Raw genomic sequence first — 15,622 nt, forward strand, 5'->3', positions numbered from 1 at the left:
CTTGAAGGACTTGGATTTCACCAAAGGTCTTGAACCATTTAACTGTATTTTCAGTTCAGTTGCATAATGTAGCTGTTAACTGAACTTCTACAAGGGGTAAATAAGTTTTTCCGGGACACTTTTTAAATGTCTTGTTTTGATAGACTACTTTTTAGAAGAGAGTCAATTCATGGAGCATTTGTCATGCTAGTTGAAGCAGAAGTTCTTGCAATCAAGCATTTTTGAATTTGTAGGACCGTAAATCACTCTATTTACTATAGCAAAAAGAGACTAGAAATTTGGGAAAATGAGCATGTGCAATCAAAGTTCAATCTCATTTGATTAAAAAATGACTTAGAGTTCCTGAACATATGCATATCTCTTTATACTCTTAGTACACTACTTGTTGATTTGGGTGGTCTCTGCTTTTGTAACTGACAAGCAGTAAGTCAATCCAAAACTTTGGGACCATTCTTGGGTTCCTTTCCTGGCACTTGTGATGTCCTTCCCAAGTTTCTGTTCTTCTTTTAGTGGGGACAGTTGCAGTAGTGGTGCTCCTTAGGGACTTTCTTTAGAAAAATGAATGGTTGGTGGGTCCAGGGTCAGATATAAACAGTATTAGTACTTGCAAAAAGAAAAGGAGAACTTGTGGCACCTTAGAGACTAACCAATTTATTTGAGCATAAGCTTTCATGAGCTACTGTAGCTTATGCTCAAATAAATTGGTTAGTCTCTAAGGTGCCACAAGTTCTCCTTTTCTTTTTGCGAATACAGACTAACACGGCTGTTACTCTGAAACCTGTCAGTATTAGTACTGTATCCTTCCTCTACTGATAGCCTAGAAAGCCTAGGCTATCAGCCTAGGAGTTCTGAGAAAAATCATTTGTTTATTTCTGATCTCTTCTGACTTTTAGGTCATTTTTTTTAGAACTTAAAAGGGGCCTCTCAAGGTGATTTGCAATTTTATATGCTAATGCTTCTCCATCTTCAAACAAAACTAAATTCAGACATGGTGTAAATGCTTTTTAGTTGCTGATTTGCAGGATTAAGCATGGATTGGGAGTTGGAATGGAGTTATAATCCCTGGTTCTGATATTTATTTGCTGTGTCCTTGCTGATCTGTAACCTGTCTGATTCTAACCAATTAAGGTGCCACTAGTACTCCTTTTCTTTTTGCGAATACAGACTAACATGGCTGCTATTCTGAAACCTGTCTGATTCTGTTTCACTAGCTGTAAAAATAGGAGTAGTGGTGTTTTTTTAAATCTCAGGGATGTTGTGAAGCTTAACTAAAGTCAGCAATTACACAGCACTTTACTATTAGTGAGTGCCAGAGGTGGAATATTCTAGCTTCTGGTCCTGGATTTAATCCACTAGACTATGAAGCACTGCCACTCTCTCCCACCTGCTTATTTATGTGAGTTTATGAATTTTTAATAGGATAGGGGGATGTCAAGGCAATATTATGTAGAACTATTACATTCCTCTTCTTCCTGCACTGATGCAGGTGCGCCAGTGCAAGATCTCTAGTGGAGCTGCTCTAAACTGATGGGGGAGCTGTCCTGACAACTTAATTATCCATCCTCAATGAGTGGCAGCAGCTATGTTGGCAGGAGACGCTCTCCTGCCAACATAGCGCTGTCCATGCTGGTGCTTAAGTTGGTATAACTTCTGTCACTGAGGGGGGCTTATCCAACCCCCTGAGCAACATAAGTTATACCGACGTAAGTGGTAGTGTAGACATAGACTTAGTAAAACAGCTTAATGTACACAGAAAACATTGTAAATAGTACTTTGGAATACTATGAATAATGTTTAAATAAAAACTATTAGTAAAATATATATATATTCATATTCAAATACAAGGTTGCAACATAACATTTTCTATAGTTTAGCACACATTCCCCTCTTATCTTCTCTTGGATGACTTCTCATCTTTTTCGGGTAACCGTAATGTATTTCATCTGGACTCCTTAGAGCTTAAGAATAATGAGAGCATCAGTCCTTTCAGACTCTTCAGAAACCTGTTAACAAGCAATCTGGGGATCTCCACAGATAGCAGCATTACAGCCCTTGGATTAATAGCTGACTGTGTCCCCAGTTGCTGGGGAAACAGATATCTGTATCATCTATCCAAAGTGGCATAGGTATTGGGATCATCATATAAACTACCCATTTCCTGGCTTTCGCTAGGGGCTCTTCACTCTACAGGGCACTATCTTCTCCCAATAGGCCCAGCTAAGTCAGGCAAGAATTTACCAAACCGTTGTCTCATTAAATGCTGCCCCGTTCTCTCTCTTTAACTAAAACATAATCCCAGTTTGAAGCAGTTAGCTGATAGCTAAATGTAAATGCTATAGGCTCTGTAGCCACTAGGGGAAATGCATGCGCCTCCCTCAGCTCTCCCACTAGGTCCATAAACCACACTGTGATGGATTAAATATTTATCTTAAAGGAAAGCTTCCCTACTAAGTAAAGCTGGAATAATACACTCACCTGTATCCAAACTGGTACAGGGATTGTGATCCAGCCCTTTCAGAAGTTACGTCTCGGTCCTTTGTGGAACAGCCATTGAGTCCACAGGGCTGTCTTTAACTCCTGTCTTTATAGTGCATCCGATGAAGTGAGCTGTAGCTCACGAAAGCTTATGCTGAAATAAATTTGTTAGTCTCTAAGGTGCCACAAGTACTCCTTTTCTTTTTGTGGATACAGACGAACACGGCTGCTACTCTGAAACCTGTCTTTATAATGTTCCCCCTTGCACTCTGGCTCAACTCTTGGAGAATGACTGCATGTTTGACTTCTCAAGTGGATTGCCCACACCAAAATTTTCCTATATAGCTTCAGAAACAGCTCATGAGCATGATTAGTAACTGCCATGCCCTATTTCTTGATATTTCTGGGCCCTTCTAGGTGAGTTGCCCTGGCCTGTACTCTGCAGATGTGCAGACAGTACTTTAATTAAAATGTATACTATTTCCAACTGCTTCTCTCCCTTTCTTTTGTCCAAACAAGGTCAAATTCTGCAGTATAAAGCACATGGGTTTCACTTGCTTCAGTGCAAATTTTAGCCCCTCTTTCCTCCACCCTATTCCCAGCTGCTTCAGGAGGTTTTAAAGAGCATGAAACCTAATATTTCACCAAATTTTCCTGATTTTTTTTTTTTAACAGCTTTACCTAGCTGTAGAGTGCTGATCAAGAATATATCTCACTGTGTCAACAATGGTCTGTAAGATTGTCATGCTTCAGTGAAAATCACAGGGTGGGCTTAGGAATAAGGTTGGATAGGATCACTCTGTCTAGCAAGGACTCTACAGTTTTCTCCAAATGCTTTTAGTTTTTCTTCTAAGAATTGTAATAACTAGCTCAATAAAGAAACTGTATGCCCTTGCCATCAAAAAGTTTTCCTAATGTCCAAGGTACATATAGTCTCAACTTCATACTACCATGCTGTGGGAAATGACTCAAGTTAGGGTTTGGCTGGTAGCTGCTGTTGGTTAATATTGCTAATTTTTGAATTCCGCATCATACTGTGCAGGTTTATTTCACCACTCTTTAATTTCCAAAAATTGTGATGTCGTTTCAATGTGAATTTAATATTTTTTTATCTTGAATATGATTAATTAGCATGAAATTGCATCCTCCTAATAATTCCTTTCTCTACCACCTTAATTTTTGTTCCTTCCTACCATCATATGAAGACTGAGCACTTTTGAATTGACAACCTTCAGTATTTAACAACTTGCTGATTTAGAATTCTTAGTTCTTTTATCCATCTTCTGTGTCAGTCCATATGTTTGGTTACTGCTCTTCCCTGCAAGCAGATAGACAGTGTTTTGGGACTCTTTGATGATTCTGCTTTGCATTTGGGGTGCTTACCGGTTACCAGAGTTCAGCTGCTTGTAGGCAGCAGGTGGAGTATCAGTACCATTGTCAGAGGTAAACCAAAAGGAGAAAATTGAGCAGGTCTCATAGGCCTATGAAGATTTCTATGAAGAAGCAGCTGCATACCAGTGACTGCAGCACCTCAAGACATTGACATTCTATAGGTTCTCAGTCCCATGAGTAGAAGTCCTGACCTCCCAGGTATACAACACGGCTTATTCTTTCAAGAACTCCAAGGCCAGGAAGTATCCACAATACTCGGCTTTTATTACACACATGCCATATCCCACATTTTCTGCAGAGTTGTAGAGGGTGTTGAAGACCAGGAGAGGGCTTTTGGCTTAAAGAGAAGGTATTCAAGGTAATGCTGAGATCCTCCGTACTCCAGACTCTTTCCCAACTATGGGGTCATGGTTTGGTTCTGAGATTGCAAGGGGAGGTCTGCTGAGGCAGGTGGTATCCAGGAGAGCAAAGAAGTCCACCATTCTACCCTTCCATCTCCTTTTTAAAGGGACCACTTCCCCTTGGATTACCAGTTGATTCATCATTGGCAGCCTCTACCAGCTCTGCCTAACCAAATGTTGGCCTCTTTTGTAGCCAAAAGCTGGTTGCTTAATATCCCCCACTCCAAAGTTTTCATATACTAATTACCTTTAGATTATATAAAGAAAAAGTTGTCTTTCAGAGAGAATAGTGTGTAACTTGCTTTGTCCCACTCCCCAGTATCCTCTAACATATGGACCAGTATTCTAGAAAGAACTAAATTCAATAGCAATGGTCTCCTATCAGACAGATAACAGAACTGGGATCATTAGACTCTGCAAACAGTAGGTTATTCTATAGAATTTACATAAAATATTTTAAATAAATATTCAGATTTGAGATTATCTTGAAAAGTCTGTCAGGCTGTCATATCTGTTTTGGGGGGAAGAATGCAAGGCATGTATTCTATATATTTGTCACTCAGTAAAAAGGATTTTACAGATCAGTGTTGTACTTAAAGAAGGTGTGAAATACTGAAAAGGGACGCTATAAATGTAAAGTCATGTCAGTTGAAAAAAAATTGTTTCAAGTCCTACAACTACCCCATCTGATTTATTTTCTTTAAGTTCATTTTCCTGTTCAGAAAGGTTTCTGTTCCCTGTTTTTGTAAAATATTTGCACAAATAGGGAACTGACACTGGAACAACACAGAAATATATTTTCCTCTGTCAGTTACAGCCAACCTGTGGCTCCAGAGCCACATGGGGATCTTCAGAAGTTAATATGTGGCTTCTTGTATCGGCACTGACTGCTGGGCTGGAGCTACAACCGCCAACTTTCCAATGTGCCGGGGGGTGCTCATTGCTCAACCCCTGGCTCTGCCACAGGCCCTGCCCCCCCTCCAACCCTTCCAATCCCCTCCCCTGAGCCTGCAGTGCCCTTGCTCCTCCCCCCCCATCCTTCTGTGCACCACAAAACAGCTGATCAGGAGGTGTGGGGAGGAAGGGAGGGGGAGGTGCTGATTGGTGGGGCTGCTGGTGGGTGGGAAACGCTGGGAGCAGGTGTGGGGAGCTGCTGAAGGGTTGCTGACATATTACTGTGGCTCTTTGGCAATGTAAATCGGTAAATTCTGGCTCCTGCTCAGGTTGGTCACCCCTGAGTTACAGTAATCTTGGGTGTTACTTGAAACAACCGTAGAAGTGGGAATTTGAAGAAGGGTAAAATTTTCAAAAGTCTCTAAGTGACTTAGAAGTCTGTCTCTTTTGAAAATGGCTATTAAGCCCTAAATTTTGTCGGGAGTCTCTTAATCTTACACAGGGTCCAATCTTTATGGTAGATTTTTTGGATATATGTAATTCCTTCACTTAATGCAGGATAAAAATTTGGGCTTTCTGGATCTATAGGGTTTCTTGGGATTGCGGACTTCTCTGAATATTGTCCAATATCAAAATCTACTATCCAGCAGCCTATATGAAAAAATGAGTTTGCAGGGTTCAGTAGTTAAATACAGGGTAAATACCTTGGTGAGTTAGCCATCCTGCACTATCATGTGCTGGATGGGAGAGGAGTGTTAGAATTTTGCTGTCCTTGGACTCTCCTCAGGAAAGAATGGGTACATCAGACATCCGTTTGCCAATCTGCTGAAAGAGCTTTCTCTTCCTACCCCATAGTCTCCTGACTGTTTTGTGGAAGGTGGTGCGGTGACTCTGCTCATTTGTAGGACCAGTGTTGATGCTATATATAGCACAGTGATTGGGACATGTTTTGTTTTACAACTGGCATTCAGAACCTGGTGTGGGTCTGTGAAACTGACAATCTTAACTTTCATTCAGGTAGGGCTTGAGAAAGCTGTGAGTAGCAGCAAAGGCACTGAAGTGGCCATCCTGAGCCTGTAGACAGATGGCACTGCATCAGCTTACATTCAACAGGTATTTTTAAAGGCTAGAAACATAACATTTTAAATGAAATCTTAAATGCTGCTGAAATTGGCAATTTAAGCCTCCTCACTCACTAGGCATAAGAATGAGAAGGGGGATTTTTCACATTCTGAGTGTGCATATTTTAATGTCATGTCAATACATCCTGTGTTGCAATTCTAAATCAACCCTATCACTTCTAAGTTCTACTGTTCAGAGTCTCAGCCTGAAGAATATTCACCAACCCCCATCTTTTCCCCAGTAATCTTAGCAGAAAAAGTGCGTATACAATTTTCTGTGTTTGGATTATTGGGCAGAGTAGCACTTTCTTGAATGTCACATTTTCATAGCACAACTGGGTGAAGGAAGAAATAAACTTCAACACAAACTCTAGTCTGTCTAGGAGAAAAACTGACTATAAATGGGGAATTCCTTCTAAAAGATCTTCAAAATAAGAGATGCCATGTAGTGTTCCCTCCATGTATAGCTGTTTGCCAGTGTCTATGAGCTCTGGGCTATGCGGTAGCATCTCTTTGGGGCTTAGACCCTGAGTGGATTTCCACATGACATTCCAGTTTACCTGATTATATGAAAATCAAAGCACTTCCATAAAATAATATGAATTCCACAGGAATTAATAGATCTCACAGGTGCTTGCGGTTGAACCACAGGTCTAGAAAATATAGTAGTGAACACCAGTGTTTATGGCTGGAGCTCACCTGGGCAGTTCATTTCCCCAGTGATGGGGTCAGTATCCGAGAGGAAATGGTAAATAAGCTGTCTGAAATGAGTTAATACTTGTATTCCTACATTTTCAAGGCAAAGTCAAGCATACCATCAAATAATGAAAATGTTTAAACATCCTTCAACAGAATAATATATGGAAGAAATCTTCCTCTTGAGACTATGGGGAGAGAAATATCATAGCCTTTTCAGTGAACTACATACCATGAAACTGGTTGTGCCAATTTCTAATAATTAGGAAAATGATAAAGAAATTATTTGAATAGGTGTGCACCAAATGTGGGTCACCCACAAACTTTTAGTGACACAAAGCTAACTGCATAAGTAGTTTTCAGCTGCCCTTATCAAGGGGCGAATATACTGTGACAAACTAGAAATCACGCTCTGCACTTGTAGTTAGACTTCGCATGGGAGAGATCGTGATGCAGTCTCAAACTAGGGATGTCAGGAATTTGGATAGTTTAAATATTCTCCAGTGTGCAGAAAACACTAAAGCATAAAAGGCTTGATTGTATGTGCAGTTATTGGAATTCTTGTATACAGGACTAGTTAAGGACTTGAACACTAATTCTAATTGTGCAATTTTCTACTTTAGCATGGAGAATGATCAGGAATAAAATGGGCCACAACACATTTTCAGTACATATCCAGTTAAATCTTGTTCTGATAAGATATGTGGGGCAACTAAAACCTCTAGTAAACCGTAGCTGCAGATCTTGTTCTAGTTCTCAAGGTTTTACTGTTGAGTTTCAAAATAGCAGAGTGTCTGATCCACAGAGTGGGAGAGCTGCAGATGCTATCCTGTAAAGAGCCAAACATGAGTGTCTTAAAGGTTTTTCTCAACAGTTCTTGACTTCCAGTCTAAAGGGTTTTTCTTTCACTTTAAACAAGAAGATTTACGTTTTGTTGCAGCAGGAAAGGAATACATTTTACTGCCTGTGTGTTAAGAAGAAAAGGAGTACTTGTGGCACCTTAGAGACTAACAAATTTATTTGAGCATAAGCTTTCGTGAGCTACATCTCACTTCATCAGATGCATGATCTCTTAATAAGGTATGTAAGAGGCAATTTCAGGTACATCTTAAGAATATCCCAAAGGCTTGGATGATTATTTAGAGTGCTGTGTAATTTCCCTCTGTTTTACCTAGGTGGGTAAAGTAATTATCAGTGAAGGCATTCTTCAAACCTCAGTCAAACCAGAGTTGCCTTCTTATAAGGCAAAGTGGCGGAGGTCACACTATATAAGAAATATGCAAGACAGTAGCCTGGGCTTCAGTTCATCTTTTTGTCCAAACAAGTAGTGGGTGTGTTTTTTTTTTTTTTTTAAAGATATTCTTTTGGGATTCCATGGGTGCAGCAAGGAGTAACTCTAACTTGGCTTTTGAGTTCTTCAGTAAGAGCTCACTCTCTCTTACAGGATTAGCTGTAATATTGATCATGTCATTCTAATTGTTCAAATTGTCATTTCAAAGTCTCAGCTGTTAATAATAAGCTATCCTCCCCTTTAATAGAGAATGTCACAACTGCAAATTATTTTTCTTATTCTGCTGGCATTGGAGAAGTGTACCCAGACATTTGCATTAGTATAGAAAAGTGTAAGAAAATTTTACCCTTCTGGGAATGGAACAGTTGAAGGAGATGTTTGTATTCTGAGTATTGTAATAAATGCTATTTCATCAAATTTCGTATAGAACTTTTCTTATGATAGGGTCTGATATGGTTTCAGGAAAGTGAGTGATTACTGAAATCTCCTTGAAGCTTCTATTTACTACAACCCTCTGTTTTCAGGAATTTACTTTGAACATCACTGTTTCTAACTGCATACTGTTTTCTATGTAGAAATAACCTATTAATATGAATATATTAATACACTGAGTTTTAAATTTGAAAATTGAGCAGCAGAGTGTTGGGGACTAGTGGAACACAAAATAGAATGCACCCCCGTACAATGAAATATAAATATCCAAAGGCATGAACATTAAACTGTTGTCTTAAGATCTGAATGCTGTTAGCTTGACAAGTCCTTTTCATTAATTTAAGTTTTTAAAATATTTGGAACTTAGTGAGAGAGAACTGAGTTACTACGCTAACATTAAAATGACCTCTGTTTAATTTTTTAAGCAGTATAATATACTTTTTTATGGCCATCGCATATCTCATTCAGTTACTCTGCATTAGTGATAGGGCCACTGTTCTTTCAGAAATCAAAATTTACTTTTGAAACAAATATCCCAAGGCGTATATTTTCTGTGCACTTCAAAATGTTAAATGTAGTACTTTTTATGGTGTTATTGAAACAGTTCATGAGCACTTGTAAAATAGATGGTGGGAGCTTGTATCACATTTGGTGGACAATTATACAGGTATTTTAGGTATAAATCTAGACTCAAGTTAAGTCCTAAACGTTAACTAGTTTTATGGCTTGTCTACATGGAATTGAGTTGAGTTAATTTGGTTTGAGAACACTTGCATACACATGATGCAGTCCATTGCAGTACACTAGCTCTGCATTTATTGTGACCTCTGGAGTCTGCTTTTAAAGTGAACTGACTTTGCTGCGAAGCAAGGTAGTCTGGTTTGTACCTGTGCATACAATGCTGCTGCCAACTACTCTGGCAATCTGCCAAGGTCTATCCCATACTACTTTGCAGTCAGCCATTACTGACGTGTCTTTTTATTTGTGTGTCCAGCATGGTTCTGGGGTCAAGTTGATTGGATGTCCCTCTCCCGTTTATGAGCTGGTTACAGCCAAATTTTGTCCATTTGGTTCTGGATTCCGTTTTGTCTCAATAGCTGTGACAAACTCCAGATGCCCTACAACATGCCCTGAGCAGATGCTTGGAGCCACGCTGAGACCCTGGATCTAATTCCCATCTGGGGAAAAGCATCAGTGTGGGAAGCTCTTGTGGCCAGCCAGCTAGGCAGATGCCTTTGAGTGGCCATGATCCAGGTGTTGAACAGTGTCAGATAGAGACTAAACAGCTCAGGAGCACCTACATTATAATGAAAAAAATTAAAAAGAAAAAAATCTGTCCAGGGATATGTAACCTGTCCCTTTTTTGAGGAGCTGGACAGGATTTTATACAACTAAACCACCACCCAACCTAGGCAGCTTGTGCAGCTTGCTGGTCGGTGCTCCACCCCCTCCTTTCTACTCTTTGCGCCCACCCTCTCCCAGGATGTCCAACAAGTCTCATGTGGGGGATGGGCACAAGGAGGCCAGTGAAGAGATCTCTCTGGAAAGCTAAGATCTGTTTAGGACTCAGGACCCTGGTGTGAGCCAGGAGAACATAGGCCCAATTCTGCCCTGCAGCAACCAACCCTGAGTCCCAGGCAGCAACCCAGACCGGGACTGAGGAGACTGATCCTATGAAGGGGACCACAGCATGTAAGTTTAATATTTTTAAAGTTTCTTCTTAAGTTTTAATTTATTATGCTATACAGCTATGCTAGCTTCTGTTCTGGGAGCCCCAAGGTCACAGCCATTGTAGGCAGATGTGAACTAGAAGTCTTTCCGACTCCAAGGTCTCTGGACAGCATGGGCTGATGGAGGAAACATTCACCTCTTCATTTACCTTTCAAAATGGTGGCTAATCTGATTGGGCAATCTGCCCCCATCTTTTGATAAAGCCACCAATAGCTACCATTTTCAGCCCCACACTGTGTAAACCACATGCCCATGTACTATTTTTCTTCCCTCAGCTGTTCTGCTCAGCGAACACTACCGCTGCTGTTTGCTGACTCAAAATGGTGGACAGCCACTGCTCGACCCTCTCCCATGTCGCATTCAAATAAGGAAGACATGCTTTTGAGTGAAATGCAAAAGTTTATTGAGCTGCGGTTACAGGGAAAAAAGGTTTTTGATTAGTTTTCTCATTTATGTGAGGTAGACATCAATGTTGCATGCCTGTAAAGCTGCAGAGTATCTCCCCTGTAAATGCCCTGTGCAGAGGGTGCTCTAGATGTAGACAAGCTAAGAAGCTGCCTAGGGTGGCAGATTTCTGAGGAAGTATCTTGGGTGGGCAGGCCATATTTGAGTGGCATGGCAACCCTGTGCACCAGGTTGCAGTGCCACTCACTCAGATTTGTCCCAGCTACTCCTCTGTTATGATGGGGCAGCTGGGCCAAATTTGAGCAGCATTTTGGGGGGGTGGGGGGAAGTTGGGAAGGGGGGCAGTACACTGAAGTGCTGCCAAAGGCAGCAGATTTTATTGAGCCCTGTAACATACATTCTTGCAGATGCGTAACAGTGAATGCTTCAGGCTATCATTGCAGAGCCCTATATATTTTTCTCTGCACTTTCAACATGTCTGCAGGGGAAATAAAGACAAATATAAGGTTGAGAAGTTGCTCAATTTTTATTGAAGATTGAGGAATAGCTGCATGGCCATCCCCACCAGTGTACCTTATGACTCCCCTTCACTCCTGCAGCACTCCTGGGGTAGCGGGGAACATCTTGGTGCATAACTTCAGTATATCTTGCTGGTCTGCCCTTTGCCTTTTTGTATAAGGCCATTCTTTGCCTCCCACTCATCTTCTCAGTGTAATGTCATCCTAAAGGGGATGTAGAGAGGATTACTATCTAGCTCAACCCCAGAGTAACTCCACTAAACCCTCCAACACTGTATAACGATCTCTAAGGGGCAGCAAAGCCAGACTGAGAACATAATTCCCAACCCTGTTCCCAGACTGGAAACGTAATTCCCAATCCCACCTAGCCTCCAAGACACAATGGCAAAGCTATGCAACAGAGACTGCACAGAAAAAACTCGCTGTGCACATACCACTTAACATCTCCAAGGTTCCCCCAAGAGTGGGAAAAATCTCAGAGAGGTAAAGCAAGAAATGCATGTAAAAAAATAATCCTATACTCTCTCTGGAATATGAACAATAACGACTTGTCATTTTTTTAATACCTCTGCACCTGCACTGGCCAAACCTGCAAGTACACACTCTTATTAATGGAGGAGCAGCTGTGAAAACCTGAGGGGGAGAAAATGGAAAATTTGCAATGAAGTGTTCATGGACATGATTACATAGCCCAAAAAACCTGCCAAAAATGTGTAGAGGTGGAGGTAATATCTGAGGATCGAGATAAGGAGCTTTCTAGGGAGATCGTTGCTGTGGTGAAGGACAGCATGTTAGTTGTCAGGAAAGGGCACTGCCATGGCCAAAGATAGTATGGAAAAAGAGATTCAGAGGTAACTCCTGGAGGCAATACAAAACCAATATGCCCTGTTGTAGTGCATGTTACTATTAAGGCAATAGGCAAGGTACCATTGCATACCAGCCCCCAGCCATATTATGCAGCCCCTGGACAATACAAGCTGCTGGGAACAACAGTAACTCCTTTCCACTGTAGCAGTGCTCCCAGAGGCCATTCCCCTCCCAGATCCCAGTTCAGGGAACAGTGGTACCTGGGACCCCAACTTTTTTGAGTTGCCTTATTGCCCCATGTGACTTTGGACCTCAGCATTCCATCCCAGAAGTCCCACGAACCAGAAGAGGCAGAGCCAAGATGTATACAGTAACTCCTCACTTAACATTGTAGTTACGTTCTTGAAAAATGCGACTTTAAGCGCACTGATGTTAAGCGAATCCAATTTCCCCATAAGAATTAATGTAAATGGGGGGGGTTAGGTTTCAGGGAAATCTTTTTCGCCAGACAGAAGACATTATATACATATACAGTATAAGTTTTTTAAAGAATTTTAAACAAACAATTTAATACTGTACTCAGCAATGATGATTGTGAAGCTTGGTTGAGGTGGTAGAGTCAAAGGGTGGAAGAGTGTGGATCATGCGGCTGCTCCTCTTGCTGTTCTTGCTGAACTTTCCCAATTCGGAAAAACACATCTTGCGATTGTTTTGCTTTCTTTTTTATTTTTTCTTGGTAAATTGCTTTATAACAATTCATTACATGACCAACTCCCCTAATCACTTTGGAGCTGGGTTCCATGTTAGGATCGTAATCATTAAGGATTTGCAAGCCAGCTTCAATCATTTGGAAAGCTTCAGAAAGGCATTTGGCAGTCAAGTTTTGATGGGTTGGTTCTTCTTTTACTTCTTGGCCCTCTTCTTCCATTGCTTTCATCACCTCTAGTTGTATCAGATCTTCATTGGTTAGCTCTTCTCCGTGTGATTGCAGAAGTTGTGTAATGTCGGCTTCTTCCACCTCATCAAAACCTACTTTCTTGGCCAAGCCAAGGATCTCTTTCTTCATAGCGGGGACATCATCTTTAAATCCTTTTAAGTCATTGACACATTCAGGCCACAACTTCCGCCACACACCATTCATGCATGCCTGAGTAACTTCAGCCCAGGACTTGCCGATGTTATCGATGCACTTGAGGATGTTGTAGTCACACCAAAATTGCCGAATCGTAGGCTTGCCTTCCCCATCAGTGGCTCTGATGAGCTGGTTGAAAGTATGGCATAAGTAATATGCCTTAAATGCAGCGATGGCTCCTTGGTCCCTGGGTTGGGTGAGTGATGTGGTGTTAGGTGGCAGACAACTTTGACTTTTTTGCACAGGTCGTCCAGGTTGATTGGATGAGCCGGTGCATTATCAATAAGTAATAAAATCTTGAAATCAAGACTTTCCTTGGCACAGTATTTCTTCCATGGCGGGATGGCATATAGAGTCAGCCATTCTGAAAAAATAACTCCAATTATCCATGTCGTCTTATTGGATCTCCAGATTGTAGCTTTAAACTCTCAGCTGCTTTGGCCTTAGAACTCTTAAAAAGAAGAATTTTTTTTACATACATGTAAAAATGGGGGCAAGGAAGTGGTGTAGACTGAAGGCTGATTCTACATGAAGGCTAGTTGAGTGCTTCACCATCAGAACATAGTGTATAGCATAAATGTATATTATAGCGTATAATATAAATGTATATGTAAGCTCAAATTTAACAAACTTTTTCTACAAATATAGGAGAAAAACCTGAATAATTGTAGGAGGGGTGGTAGCACTGTCTGTTACGGTTGTCTGACAATTCCTATTATTCTAATATTGGAGTAACTGTATAATATAAACCTGCAGTCCCAGGGAAAATTATTTTTCTTCCCTTGGCTGCATTAAAGGCTGGAGGAAACAATATGTAGGTCTGGTTTAATTGATTAGTTTTAGGAGTTGGATTTGAATTACCTCTTTTGAGGTTCAAGTTTGATATCTTTTTAATTCTAAAATGGTTTTGTTCCTGAAGGTGCAGAAATCATTCGTCTTTCCTTTAATTTACCTTTTTTCTAGTGGTTCACTAAGTATACTTTAAATTGAAATTAAAACAAACTGTAACTGCCGCTTTGAGTTGCCTGTTGCATCGGAACACAAATAAATTATTGATGTTAATAGTGAACAGCTTGTTGCTGTTTGACTACAGAATTAGTAAAGCAAAAAAGAACAAGAGGCCTGTGGCAAAATAAAGTGAACTCTCAAATAGTTCATTGTATCCTGGCCTGGTAATTCTGCATCTGATTTCTTCTCAAATTGTAAGTCTCGTTTTTTCCTCTGAGGGTGGGTGACTATAGGGATTACAACAATACATATTAGTACATTAATTAAAGCTATAGTTAGGGTTGCCAACTTTCTAATCACACAAAACCAAACACCCCTGCCCCGGCCCTTCTGTGAGGCCTCGTCCCCCGCTCACTCCATGTTTCTAAAGGCAACACCTTTTTGTACACTGTGAAAATTTTAGTTTACTACTTTAGTGCTAAGGCGACTGGCTTAAGAAAGCCTGAATAAACTTTCAACTTGCTAGTTAAACTACTTGTAAGATTTTGAATTTGTTAATGACATTAGAATTTAAAGGGATATTTTCAGACCTATGATTAGTAATGCAGTAATTTTTTTAATTTAAAAAAACTCTAAATACATGAAAACTTAAAAATGTCAGTGAAGTCTTCAGTTAAAATCAGCACAAATATGAATGCTTAAATTCCCTGTAAATGCATGTAGCAATCAATATCCCCTTACAGTGTTGGCAACCTCATGTTGCAGTGTGAGAATCTGAAAGTGAAATTGGCTAGAACAGTAGTTCTCAAACTTCCGTGCACCGCGAACCCCCTGAAATTACTACATGACCCAGGCTGAAGCCCTTGGGCTTTGGCTTCAGCCCACCTGGCCACAGCAAGTCTAATGCTGGCCCTGGCACTTTGGGGTCCCGACCCACGGTTTTGAGAATTGCTGGGCTTAAAATTAAAAGTGAATGAGGAGGCCTAATCTGAACCATGGTTTAAGTTGGAACAGCATTGGAACAGAGTTCAAACATGATCCAAAACTCAGCAGTCTCTTTTCAAGCGCTGTCTTGTCTTTGTCTTTATCTGCAGTGAATAAGATTCAAAAGGTAAACTGTCTATGACAGGGGGTGAGTATAAAAATATTGCTCGGGCTTGCAGGAGTGAAATCAGGAAGGCCAAATCACAACTGGAGTTGCAGCTAGCAAGAGATGTTAAGAGTAACAAGAAAGGTTTCTTCAGGTATGTTAGCAACAAGAAGAAAGTCAGGGAACGTGTGGGCCCCTTACTGAATGAGGGAGGCAACCTAGTGACAGAGGATGTGGAAAAAGCTAATGTACTCAATGCTTTTTTGCCTCTGTCTTCACGAACAAGGTC

The 15,622-nt window shown here is 40.7% G+C and overlaps 1 protein-coding gene across 10 annotated transcripts in view; it reads left to right on the forward strand.

Moving 5' to 3' along the window:
• The window catches only part of PACSIN2 (protein kinase C and casein kinase substrate in neurons 2), a 127,061-nt gene that overhangs the window by 23,360 nt on the left and 88,079 nt on the right, over window positions 1-15,622 (forward strand). Inside the window, exon 2 of one of the 10 annotated variants that reach the window (XM_043538205.1) lies at window positions 6,184-6,275. The exons of 8 other annotated variants lie outside the window; for them this stretch is intronic. The gene's annotated coding sequence lies outside the window, so the exon portion shown is untranslated. Of the gene's footprint in view, window positions 1-6,183; window positions 6,276-15,622 lie in introns of those variants that run through there. One more of the 10 variants, XM_043538182.1, reaches the window with a different exon arrangement.

Source organism: Chelonia mydas, chromosome 1 (genome assembly GCF_015237465.2).
Source record: "Chelonia mydas isolate rCheMyd1 chromosome 1, rCheMyd1.pri.v2, whole genome shotgun sequence".
Lineage (NCBI taxonomy): Eukaryota > Metazoa > Chordata > Testudines > Cheloniidae > Chelonia > Chelonia mydas.